The sequence below is a fragment of the Onychostoma macrolepis genome, chromosome 09 (assembly GCF_012432095.1).
Source record: "Onychostoma macrolepis isolate SWU-2019 chromosome 09, ASM1243209v1, whole genome shotgun sequence".
NCBI classification, from domain to species: domain Eukaryota; kingdom Metazoa; phylum Chordata; class Actinopteri; order Cypriniformes; family Cyprinidae; genus Onychostoma; species Onychostoma macrolepis.
The window spans coordinates 33,972,370-33,986,569 of record NC_081163.1 but is presented as its reverse complement, the minus strand read 5'-3'; positions in this window follow the sequence as shown (position 1 = coordinate 33,986,569).

The window sequence follows — 14,200 nt, the reverse complement described above, 5'->3', positions numbered from 1 at the left end:
TATGAGCAAAGGTGGCTGTGAAAATAAATCTGCATCGTTTATCCTTTTGATCTTTCATTCAAAAAATGTACAAAATTCTAACCTTTCATTGAAGTAAAACAATGGAAAGTGGGGGAAATGCACATTATGAAATAAATGTGTTTCTCTAGTTCACGTTAGCCACAGTTATCGGCACCCAATTATTGCAACGTCCTTTTCCCAAGATAACAGCACTGAGTTTTCTCCAATAATGCCTGATGAGTTTGGAGAACACCTGATAAGAGATCAGAGACCATTACTTCATCCAGAGTCTCTCCAGATCCTTCACAGCTCCATGTTGGTGCTTCTTCTCTTTAGTTCACCACTCATTTTCTACAGGGTTCAGGTCAGAGGACTGGCACAGCCATGGCAGAAGCTTCATTTTGTGCTCAGTGACACATTTTTGTGTTGATTTTAATGTTTTTTTTGGATCATTGTCTTAATGGAAGATCCAAACATGGTCCATTATAAGATTTCTAACAGAGGCAGTCAGGTTTAGATTTTTTATCTGTTGGTATTTGATAGAATCCATGATGCCATGCATCTGAACAAGATGTCCAGGACCTCCGGCAGAAAAACAGGCCTACAACATTAAAGATCCAGCAGTATATTTAACCGTGGACATGGGGTACTTTTTATCCCTGTTTGCTCCAAACCCATCTGTTTGTTTTTGGATGAGCCAGGAGTTTTTTTATTGAAACCCATTTGAGCAACATGTGGTGATGTAGGGGCTGTTTGATATATTATTATTTTTTTAGGTCTCTGACCCCAAGACTCAACTAATCTCATTTGGAGATTTTTAGGACGATATAGACACACGTCATCTTCCAGGCAGATTTGTAACATGTTTAGTTGATTGGAGCCTCTTAATTATTACCCTGATGGTGGAAATGTGGATTTTCAATGCTTTAGCTCTTGTCTTACAGCCACTTTCTCTTTTGTGAAGCTCAACAATCTTGTTCTGTACATCAGCATAAACTATATTGTTTGGTTTTACTCATTGTGATGGATGATTAAGGGAACTTGGACTTTGTGTTCCTCATATTTATAATCCTGTGGAACAGGAAGTCATGGCTGGACAATTTCATGTTCATAATCACTGGTGTGCAAAAAAAAAATGTAAATAGGAATATACTTCAGAGATATACTCATAACAATGTCTAGGGGTGCCAATAATAGTAGCTAACATGCATTGGAGAAAAATATTTATTTCTTAATGTGAGTTTCCCCCCACTTTAAATTGTTTTACTTCAATGAAAGTTTAGAATTTTGTGAATTTTTTGAATGAAAGATCAAAAAGGTAAATGATGCAGATTTATTTTCACAGCCGCCTTTGCTCATATTTGCCAAGGGTGCCAATATTAGTGAGCAGCACTGTAATATTATATAATATATTTATCTAAAAATAAAAAGTAAATGACTTTTTTATTAGCCCCATCAAAATATATAAAAATATTTTATAGACTAAGTTCCAATATTTGTATGCTCTGCAATTGGATTGTGCCTGACTCATATAAAAATGGTAGTGCCTTTGGTAGTCCTTACCAAAGAAGTGACACACTGACATTTGACCAAGAATTGGATTCAGGACATTTACATGTAAACCGCATGAACATTACATTTCAACAATCTAGGTAGATAAATACTTCTATCATTATTATATATAATCATATTGCCAAGCCCTAAAACTTGCCAAAGCAATAAGGCATTATAACATTATTACTTGTATATAGAGCTGCTTACAAACAATGTGTATTGTGAAGTCCAATTGGACTTGACTTAACACTTGGTCATACTTCAAGACAGGATTTGTTGGTGAAGTTAAAGTTGTTTCAATATGTAGGCCTTGAGACATTTTTAAAGTTATCTGATCTTGAAAGTTTCTCTATTCAAACATACTCTATGTAAACAGTACATACATATATCTACAATATATGAATACTAATGATATCACCCTGTAACTCACTCTGAGGAGATGTGGAGCTCTTGTGAAAGAGTTATGTGGTTGATCTGACACAGTCTGTGTTGCGGTGATACTAAGTAAGGGGTGTCTCTATCGATCAGCCTCTTTAAACAAACAGCCACGCGGGCAGCTAGGAGAGTTCAGCTTGAAGGAGGCAGCCAGTCCAACTGTGCCTGGCAGGTTTGGTTCTTAGCTTGACATAAAATCAATGTTCCCAGCTGATCACAGCAGAGTCGACCCAGACTTTTGGATGCCGCCTCACCTTGTCAGATAGTTGGCTTTTAAGAAAAAAGAAAAACATTTAGTGGAGCTCAGGGATGGAGCCTGGTGTTTTTACTGTAAAGTTCAAGAGGCGTTTACATAACCTAGAGCAGAACTGGGGTACGGTATTGATCCCCTCACAGCTGGACTACTGAGGTTAGCGCTACACAGTCAGGGATATTAACACTTCCAGACAAAAGACAGCAGCTACAAGCAGGATAAAGGGATGAGGCCTGTGGGGTGAGCTGGTGAGCAAGGGGTTGATTCATTCTCTGCTGCATTCATTACAGTCCACATGGATGCTGTTTCATACAGCTTAAGCGGCTTGGGCGACGCTGTTGTGATGGCTGCTGAGTTGTGCATGTATGTGGATTTGAAAGAACTGCGGAGTTTGAATATTGCATGCAAATGTGTGTGTGAGAGCGATAGATAGTTTTGTGTGTTTATATAGAGCATTCTTTGAGCTTTAAATATTCCCTTGAGGCTGAAGTCATGCTTATAGTAATTAGCCCCAGGAGAGCTGGAGTGCTGCTGCGTCCCTCTGGCTGTGTTCTACTGTGTGTGTGTGTGTGTGTGTGTGTCCTCTTTGCTGATTGTGACAGATCCAAGTAGCAGTGCACAACCCTTCAAGCTGCACAGAAATGGGGTCAAATACTACCACACTTTCAAACCTTCAAAATCTATCTATCTATCTATCTATCTATCTATCTATCTATCTATCTATCTATCTATCTATCTATCTATCTATCTATCTATCTATCTATCTATCTATCTATCTATCTATCTATCTATCTATCTATCTATCTATCTATCTCATTTTAACTCCTACATTCAAATTCACATTGCAGTTCAGTTCTGCATCCTGCTCTATTCAATTTCAGGAATTAGATTGTAATTTAAAAGCCTCTCGGTCCTCGTTCACGCTATGACCTTGTTATTCCTTTCATTCCAAACATCCACTTTGTTCACTGGTCAGACACCTGACCTTTCAAATGAATGAGGAAAGGAATGTCATAGGAAAGGTAGAAGATAGGCTGAGTGATGTGGATGGACGAGCGAATGGTTTGTATCACAGGATAGTGGATCAGGGAGGGCCAGACCCCAGAGGACGAGGGGCTTATAACCTCAATAAGCTTTTTAGTCCTTCTGACAGGTAAAAGGCAGGGGAAAGACATCTATATTCTGGACAGGTACCCTCTCTGTTCATACTCATGTTTTATTTATTTTCAGATTCTCTCTGTTTTACTCTTTCTCCTTTCTTCTGTTCTAACTCCTCATCTCTGAGCACTCCACACTTTCCTCTATGGCTGTCATGGGGGTTTGTTTTGCTCTAAGCTTCCATAGGATAGTATACGAGGATGTAGGGCTAATGTCCATTACATGCTAATATGAACTGTATAATTATAATGTATCAGAGAAAATGCCTTAAAATTGTGATGAAACTAAAGCGACATATCTTCTGTATTTTGAAGTGTAACGGATTATCAAAAAAAAAAAAGGAAAAATGCAGGATGGGGACTTCGCTATATGTTGTTGATTGGATTTTAAGATGTGAGCGTTGTACTCGAAAATGGGGTTCAAATGGACCACGAGATTGGGAGGTCTAAATTAAATAAAAATGCACTTCAATAAAAATTATTTCACAATAGGATGTTACATGCATTTTAAAAATAGAATGTTAATTTCATGCCTACTTACAAATAAAATAAAGTTTCCAGTTAGTGCCAAAATGTTTTACAGTTGGATGCCATTTTTGAGTGATTTTATTAAAATCATGCAGAAAATCATCCTACTCCATGAAAGATACTACAGAAATAATGACTGACATGAGATAACTGAGTTTTCATGAATTTGGACAGTGCAAATATTTTTGCCATTTTTCACGTCAACAACTCTTTCTGTCTTTTTTCTATTATCTGTCAATCGCAAACAATTATAGTACTTTTATTCTATATATTTGTAACTATATTAAACATAACATTGTAGTATTATATTGAAACATAATATTTTTGTAATGAGTTCCAGAAGTTTTAAATCGCGTAAAGGATTGATCAATATTGATTTCTTGTATTATACTTACTCAGCATTTAATTTTGTGCTTAATTTTCACACAATTTCTATACATTGCTCTGCATCTAGTGGAAGTCCATTAGATAGGCCTACATGTGCATGCATTTGATAGCTGATGTAACATCAACTTTTTCCATCTCCAAAAATCCATAAAGTCATCTCAGAAAACCTTTTACAGCCAATAACAAGAGAATTGTTTAACTGAACTTTTTTTTTTTTTTTGCAAAGAACCTTTATTTTTAGAAGTCACGCATAACCCAGTCGAGAAGTGTGCCACTGCTATGTTTGGTTCCTGTGGCTTGTGCAACTTTTTTGCCGTGTATCTGCATGCATGTTTGTGTGTGTGTTTGTGATCACATGTGGTTTCCTTATACTTTTCCCATGTTCTCAACTCCACCTACGACAGGTCTCCAGTTTCCATGACGACCATCAAAGATTTGTTGTTGTTCTCTAATGGAATGATTCTCTCCTGCCTCTGTCTCTTTCAGTTTGCTGATGCTCCAGTTTTAACCCCTCTCATTTGCTGCTGCTCCCAGATTATACTGGAAGCGCAGAGCAGCTAACTAAATATCCATGACGACTAATCTACCCCTAAATACCAACAGCAATCAGGGCTTATTTTTACATTTTTGTCATCCTTTTTGTGTTCGCATGACACTCAAAATTGAGATGAACTCTGCAAACCAGATTAGAAGATTACTGCTCTAGTGCTGCTGCAGGAGGTGTTTGACTCACATTTGGCCTGTTTGGGAAAGAAAGTTTGACTGCCGTGACTAGAAGTTTTAAAATCCATTCTTACTCTCAGCACTTCAGTCTCTCACTCTGTTTCTATTCCACACTTCTGACAGCTTCTGTACCTCAGGGATGAGTAAAATGCAGCCAAGGACCAATGCCAGCCCATCACAACCCAAAGCAGATTATCCTCCACTATATGTAGCACACATGCATGTAATACAAAACATTGCTTGCTGTCATCTAGTATATATATAATCCAAACAGTTTTGGTTACTATTGAATTACACTGTAACAACAACAACCAAAAGGCAATTCATAGTTGTTTACATTTTAGCATATTCATACGAATTCATACAATCTCCTTTGCACTATTTTGTGCAATCTGTTTACGTCCCATTGGTGGTTGGGTTTAGGGCTGTACCTTCACGTTTACATTTTTTCCATAAAGTCATAGAATCACTTCACACAAGTTCATATGAATCCGTCACCTCAGTTGTCTCATGGTTGAACATTTCTCAAAACATCTTCTTTTATGTTCCACAGAAGCAACATAGTCATACAGATTTGACATGACGTGAGGGTGAGTAAATGTTTTCATTTTTGGGATCAACTACAGTATCCCTTTAAATTGAAAGCCGGCCCACAGCTCAACTGACCCACTAGGAAAAGTCCCAATGGCCAGTCCATTCTTGAGTATATCGTAGATGAAAGCAGAAAGAGAAAAGAATGGTGGAGGAGGAAAGAGATAGAGAAAGAGTCTGTTTTATCAATAAACCGACAGAGTTTTAACCCCTGTCCTGATAGTGCTATGCCTGTAGAAGCATAGTGCATTCCAAGGATTCCAGGAAAGATAGGAGACTGGATATTGTACATCTGCTCTGTTGCAGTAAACAGACACTGGCCAGGCCTCTCTTCATATGACCTGGCCCAAGTAGAACGCCTCAGGCCTATAGACGCTCCGTCTGGCATGTGTGAATCTCGTCAAGGGCTCACGAGGCCTTTCTATCACCATGTTTGAGCCTAGCAGTGAGATTCCTATTGCAATGCAGTCAGAAGAACTACAATTATATTCTGATTTTCTGTCACAATGTAAAAAAATAAGTTGTTTCCTCAGTAACTTTGAATAGTGGAACATACTTGAAAATGCTTTGAGTTATAATTGCTTTTTCTGTAAATCCATATTGAAGAGGCAATATCACCACAGAAATGTTTTTTTTTTTCTTTTTTTCTGCAAATGCTGAAAAGCATTACTCAGTTCAGATGAGTGCAGTGGATTTATTCCACACACTAAATGTTTTACGGGCGCTCGCGTTGTTATTTGCATACCTTATGGATGACATGTAAGCTGTATTTTTCTCTGGAATTCACAATATTCTACAGACTATTGCCAAAAAAGTCCCACACCCTTCTTTGTGCCGAGACCATCTTTCAGAGTAACTGTTGTATTGAAAAGGTGGTGGATCTTGAGTTGCACATTTGTTTGCCATGTTGTGAGCAGAGAGCAGCGGGTGATGAGTTCCCCATGTGCATCTGAGGTTTCTTTCACGTTACCTGACCCTGCGTCAGACTGATGAGGTGCTGCATGATCAGCCTTTAGTCTTTATCGCCTGGCGCCTCCTCTCAGGTCACAAGAACCTTAACCGAATGTGAAATAGAAATAGATCAGAGACGTGGATCAAAGCACAAGTGATGTCTCAGCCCTCAGAACGAAGGATAAAGAGGGGGTTAATGACAGGATGGGCTTCAGGGCAGAGGATGGAGGTTTGACCTGTCTTTTAGCCCATAGTTATGAAGACTGATGATGTTTCAAGACAGTATCTTCAATTTGACCAGAGCCATGGGAAATTGACTGTACCCAAAAGAGCTAGTTGCTGTCATGTTGGCCCTGTTTACAACTGGTATTAACATCTGCCTTGGACAAACTAATCACAAGAGTACAACACTGATACAGGTGTAAAAGGAGTGCATAACACTGATACAGGTGTAAAAGGAGTGCATAACTCAAACTACATACAGACGTGGTCAAAAATGTTGTGTAACAACATTGAATTTGCAGTGTATCTTGAGCATACATAAATAGTGAAATAAATATAAACAATTTTCGATATTTTAGCATGCATGGCCACACTACCATTTAATAGTTTGAGCTTGGTACGATTTTTAAAATGTTTTTTTTTTTAAAGCTTATGCTCATTGAGACTGCATTTAATATTGTGTAATATTGTGAAATGGTATTATAATTTAAGATAACTGTTTCCTATTTTAATATTTTTTAAAATGTAATTTATTTCTGTGATGCAAAGTAGAATTTTTAGCATCATCACTCCAGTCTTCAGTGTCACATATGCTGAATTACTGCTCAAGATTCATTGTTGAAAACAATGCTTTGCAGCATAATATTTTTGCGGAAGCTGTGACAAATTCTTCAGGATTCTTTGATGAACAGAAAGTTCAGAAGAACAGTATTTATTTGAAGTAAATGCCTTTACTGAGACTTCAGCTTCATTTTTCTTGCTAAATAAAAGTAATAATTTCTTTCAAAAAAAATCACAATGATCTAAAACTTTTAAATGGGAGCGTATATCTTAAAAGAAAGTCAATATTAAAAATTGATTGTATAACTACTTAGAAATATTTTTTCAAATATTCAAAATAATCTACAGAACGTCTGTTTCTTTAGATAATGTATTTTTAAAATCTTGCTTCAATGTCATTTTTACTTGACAACATTCTCATAATTCCAGAGGCAGTCAGTTTTGTTACAGTTTCTATTTGTGAATGTACTTTCCAAAAGCCAAAGAGTTTTCTTTTTGAGCTGATACAATTATAAAGCCGTTATTCAGACAGTGTGTCCATGAAAGTCAGAAGAAAGTCGAGATGACCAGCACCCAAGCCCCCTGGCTCTGTCCACTATCCTGCATTGTCCCGGGGCAGGAGGGTGGTTCCCCTCCTCTGACCCTCTGGAGTTCTCCACACTAATAACTGCATTATACCTTCACACCGTGCAAATGGGCCCTTTTGTTGGTCTGCTTAGGAGCTCGGGGGGTAAGGATGGGGGGTGGGGGCCCCTCGGAGGGGGCTGCCAGGAGGATTTACTTTGTCATTTAAAGAAGGGGGGAAACTCAAAAAAACACGGAGCTGAGGCTGGGCACTGCTCAGGAAGGCAGCAAGAGTCTTTTCTTTTGGCAGCATTGTTCAGATGGCTTTGTGGCTGGAATATATTATCATCTCAGGCTCTGAGGCCGAATGCTCTGTTGCATGAGAGATGATTTTGGGCTAAAGACAGAGAGAGAGAGAGAGAGAGAGAGAGGAAGGGAAACAGCAGAGATTGCTTTAGAGAATCACTAACATGTATAGAAAAGTTTAGGTCACATGATCAGACGCAACTCACTGGATTTTCTTCTGTTCCTATCTTTGTTGCTAAATGCACTTTTGAAGTCTTTAACCATGTTATTTGTGAGGATGATAATTTGTTGTCCTTTCTCTTTTCTCTCTCTCTTTGTTCTCGGCCCACAGCTCTGTTCAGGTGAATCTATCAGGATTAGCTGACCGTATGTTTTTAGCAGCTGGTTGAATAAGCACATCACTTCACATTGTCTTCACTTTCCAATTCACTTGAAAGATTTCCTCAGTGTCCACCAGAGTAGGTGCATCTGGAAGCATTAGAGATGAAATACTAAATGATAAATCGGTTGAAAAAATCCCATCGACTTTTACAGACCTAAATATCATGGAATATAGTGGATGTGCTTTTGATTTGCAGTCATCTAGAACACTCTAGCAACTGCATAGCAATGCAATAAAAATATCTTTTTTTCAGCCTTTATTGATGTTTTTTCTTTACATACCCTCTTCTCAAATTTTGCAGCTGTTAAATCGTTCAAACTAATGTACATCAAAACTGTACATCAAGTCTAAGTTTGTATGTGTGTGTTTTTTCCCTGTTTTTCCCACTCTTCTTGTTCATCGGTTTTACTGTCATGGCTTTGTGACAGCACTAGGTAGGTGCATTAGCCAACCTAGCTGCCTGATGCAACCGTCTGAAACAGAGCTCTTTTTTCTCTGTCCTTTTAAGATATAATCACATCTCAATCAATGGAACAGAATTATTCACGTTGCTAAAGCCACATGTGTATGCTTTAGCAAACACCTCAAAGAGCATCTGATGAAGTCTCCAGGAGTTTATCTGTTTCTCTCCTGGACAGAACAGGGGTCTCTGCTTTAGGAGAAAGGGGGAGGGAGAAGGAGTCATCAGAGAGAAAGAAAGACGCAGAGATAAAGGGAATTAAGGGAGGAAGAGGCTGAAACAAAGGAAGAAAGGACAGATAAAACCATGGTGGGAACCATCAGCTAGGATGCCCCCAGCAGGAGACTGACCCCCTTCCTTTCTTCCTTTCATTGCCCATATCCATCCATATCTCTATTACTCCTCCCTATCACTCCATCTTGGATGTCCTTCCTCCGTCATATCACTCCATCCTCGAATTCTCTTCTTCTGCCCCATGTTGATGGCATCCTTCCTTCATGCCCTGAGAACTGTCGGTGTGGCATCCTTCTCGCATGCGTGGCCAGACACTTTCTGTCCCCAAGACTAGCAAATTACGCCCATCATAAACCCTTCATATCCTTTAATGAGTGCAGAAAGTCAGATGAAGATAAGTCACATTTTGAATTGCTGATGACGAATATACACATACAGCAGAGTCCTTCTTTTCTAAATGGTTATATTATTGTTCATTAGAAATATTATTATCAACATAGCAATAAAAGTGAAAAGTTGTAGCCAAAAATTAGAATTAATTTCTTAGCACTGGGTTTGTCTCTCTTTTACTTTGCACAAAATTATAATATTTCCACATAAATATTAAGCAGCTAAATTGTTTTGTTGATAATATTGAAAATACATTAGTTATCTTAAATTCTATTATAACAATTATTTTTGACCAAATAAATGCAGCCTTGTTCAGCTTTGCCATCACAGGAATATTTTAAATATATTCAAATGAAAAATAGTGATTTAAATTTGTAATAACATTGCACAATATTATTAGGCTAATGTCATAATTATATTTAACCTATCACAATGTCGTGTCTTTTTGTTTTAAAATTTCCAAAAGCATTTGTGCACTGTACATCTCGTCTGTACGTGAATTTTACTTGAAGCATTTCTATTTTGATGCTGTTTTGGCTCTGTTACTTTCTAGAATTTTAGAGGATTTGAAAAGCATGTCAATGGGCGGCTTTCCAGAGGATTAGATGAGCAGAAACTGCACTAATTGGCTGGAGGATAGACTGGTGTTCTCATGTGTACTAAAGATGCTCAGAGAACATGCAAGTCTGGTATGGCTGCTTATTTTGGTCTAAACATGACCCATTTAACTGCATCTTAATTGTGTCACTGTATTCTTAGCGTTTTCTCTGTTTCCTTCTAATGTGTGTAATTTTATGTTAAATGCCTGTCAGGGTTATGGCAGAGTCTCTAATCTCCTAATGACAGTGGAGTTGTGGGTAATGGCTTTACAGGCATATAACCGCGTCTGAAATAGCTGCTGTCTGTGGTGTCACCGAATGGCCTAAAACCCTTCAGCCCTCATTACCCCTCCAAACCCAGCATTCCTAAACAAGAGATCCTCATCTTAGTCCTCTTACGTCACAGAAACCAGTGACCCTCCTCAGACCTCCAAGCCATTCTTCAGCTGTGCCACCATCTCCTATAGAAAAGTTTCACTCTTTCACTCTCCTCCTTGAGTCGCCTATGGGGAGGGGACAGAAATACTGAATAGATAGGGAGAGGCTACTTTTGAATGGGTGTGCTTTGGTGGTATGTTAAAAAGTACAATGGTATTTACATCCCATTACTGCATCATTCAGGGCCATTAACAAGACAAGCCAGGCCACAAGGCCTCAGGCTGCACTGAGAGAGCGAAAGAACAAAGAAAGAGAAGAATAAGCCCTCTTCAGTTTTTTTTACTTATAACCCAAAAGTGACAATTTTGTCCTCATTTACTCTTGTTCCAAACCTGTAAGACTTTTTCTCTTCTGGTGAACACAAAAGGTTAATTGAAGAATGTCCTGGCCGCTTTCTTCAAAACAATGCACAGGGCTGTCAAGTTTAAAATGACACCATGAATGTATCATCAAAATCACCAAAGTAGACACTACGCCTAGTGTGCTATATTCCAAGTGTTTTGAAGCCATACAGTATATTTGTGTGAGAACCAGACTAAACCTTAAGTCATTATTCACACAAATATTTCCAATGAATTAGATGATGCAGTTCACAAAACCGATCTGACTGATTTACTATGAATATGATTCATTGGAGCAATTATTTGGTTGCAGTACATCTCACTTGGGGGGAAGATTATTTAAGTCATTATACCATATTAGTTACAACATACAAATTGTAAAATTATAAATCATGACAGAATTGTTTTGAGTTAGATGAGCTATGACCAATGTTGTTGTTGTTAAAGCTGCAGTCCGTAACTGTTTTTGGTTAAAAATGATCCAAAATCAATTTTTGGGTGAGTACATAACCAGTCAGTGTTCAAAACTATCAACTAAAACTATATCCACAACGATAAGCTTGTAATAATGTTTTCTAATTAAGAGTGGTGCTTGGAAATACAAGCATGCTGCCGTTCATCACATCTGTAAACATAAAGGAGGAGTCCCGGCTAGTAGGTTATATTGCACGTAAGGATGCTGCAGGTGGTGGCTTATTAATAGCCTTTTCTCACAGCAGTTGGAATAATTAAATTTAGCATTTTGATGGCGGATTGTAATCCAGAAAGGTCAATACGACAATCATCAGTGACAACAGGAGATTCACATAGTCGCCAGTAGTCTACAGGTAACGCTAAAACACATTAAATACATAGTCACGCAATGCTGATGTTGTTAACATTAACATTTTGAGAACAAAGTATTACAATAATAATTTGCATGGTTTGATGTGATATGAGCTTAGCGATCATTAGATTTAATCACCATTAGTTGCACAATGTATTGTCATGGTTTTTTTTTTTTCTCAGTTGGTAAGAACAAAAGTGGCAGACGTGTTATATGTTCAGATGACATTTTCCAGGGAAAATTCTTATTTAGGTCATACTTCCAAGACGTACAAGTACAGTGAATATCCACACCGGTACGGTGACTAACAACCACACAGAAACTCAGAAACATTTGATTCATCCGTGCTGAGGAGCTGTGCCGATGCACAACACACATAAAGATGATAATTCCACAAATAACTGCAATTGCAGGTTTCAAACAGAGATGGTGACAAAGAGGCAAAACTTATGGACTGCAGCTTTAAGTAAAACTATTAAATATTGTTTATGGTAATTGAAAAAACGCTGAAATAAAATATGAATATTGGATGAAAAACATAAAAATTACAAAAATTACAAATGCTGCCTTGGCAACTAACTGAAATAAGTTTTAAAAGTATTACAATTACTAAAAAAAACTTAAAACACATAAAAAAGCTTCAAATAAAAACTGAATATACAAAAATAAAAGTAAAAATAAATATACAAATAATATTATATATTATTATGAATAGTTTATAAATAAAAATACTGACTATAACTTATTATAATACCAATATTTACCTATATTTAATCAGATAATATCATGGTAATTACATAGTAGCCATAAAACCGCATAAACCATCTTACTAGCAGCTGTAACTAGCTTGCCTAGTTTTAGTATTTAAAAGTTTGGTTACACTTTATTTTAAGGTGTCCTTGTTACAGTGTAATTATACATTTAAGTACTGAGAAATATCAATTAACTACATGTACTTACTATATAGTTAGTGTTAGGATTAGGGTTTGGTTTAGGGTTACTTGCATGCAATTATGCATAATTAATTGTTATTATATTAGTAAGTACATGTAACGTGTAACAAGGACACCTTAAATTAAAGTGTTACCAAAAGTTTGTTTTTGTAGGTTTCTGTGGATTAGAGCTGTCACACTTTATATCTACGTGCATTAATCATAAACATTATTACATAACAAATAGCTTAACAGATCCTTACTGCATTAAACTTTTACGGAATATTAATATTTGAATAAACATGAAGTTAATAATTATATAATGTGTTGCAAATTTGTATTAATGCAAGCTTGAAAAGAAGTCTTCGCATGATTGTTTGTGTGTGTGTGTGTGTGTGTGTGTGTGTGTGTGCCTCACAAAAGCCATTTATCTGGACAGGAGTGAGTTGGCAAAGAAATTAGTTTCCATACTCATCCTATTGTTAGCCTTTGTTTTCTTATAATTAATGACCAGCAAATCAAGATGACTATCCAGTATGGTATGTTTGCCTATATTTAATATCTGTCACCACTTAGAGGAGGTGACTAATGGTCTGAATGATTGTAGCCAGCGCTGACTTTTAATGTCACTAGGGCGAGAGTTTGGATCATGTTCAGCCCTCTCAACACTCAAACGTCTGAGAAATCTGATATCACCCCCTCTCAGGGACCAACTTCTTTTCTTTTGTCGCCCCCCTTCTTTATTTCATTTGACGGAAAGGCAGAGGAGACCCTCTCTCCCTCTCGCTCTTTTGTCCAGCATCTCTCTTTCAGCACTCTGTCTTCCTCTTTCTTCCTCTGGTCTTCAGAGCGGTAATGCATTCCTCCCCCTGGCCGTCCCACCTTGCGTGAGAAAAGCAGAGTCCCACACAAAAACACAACTGTTCCCAAATTCATAAATATTAATCAGTCAACACCCCTTTCTATTAAACTCAGAGACTGCTACTAAACTGGTAACTGGCAGCCACCCCTCCCTCTTTCACCCCTATTTTTCCTCTCTCTCTCTCTCTCTGGGAACAGGATAGCGAGTGGTTGCTGCCTCCTCTCTGTGTCGTGACCCTGGGGGGTTGTAAGGTCATAGGTTGCAGTGCAGAGACTTTGACTCAATTGTGTAATGTTTCTTTGAAGAGAACAGTTTCTCTCTTCCCTTTTCTCTATTTTTTAAAACCTTATTTTAGAAAGTGTTTAGATGTTGCTGCTCCATCAATGACATTTTTCTCTCGAGTGTAAACCCTGGCGCTAAAAGTATTTGGATGCTTTTGGACACTTGGGTAGTCTACCCAAAAATGAAAATGTCATAATTTGTCATAATATCTTAAGTCATTCC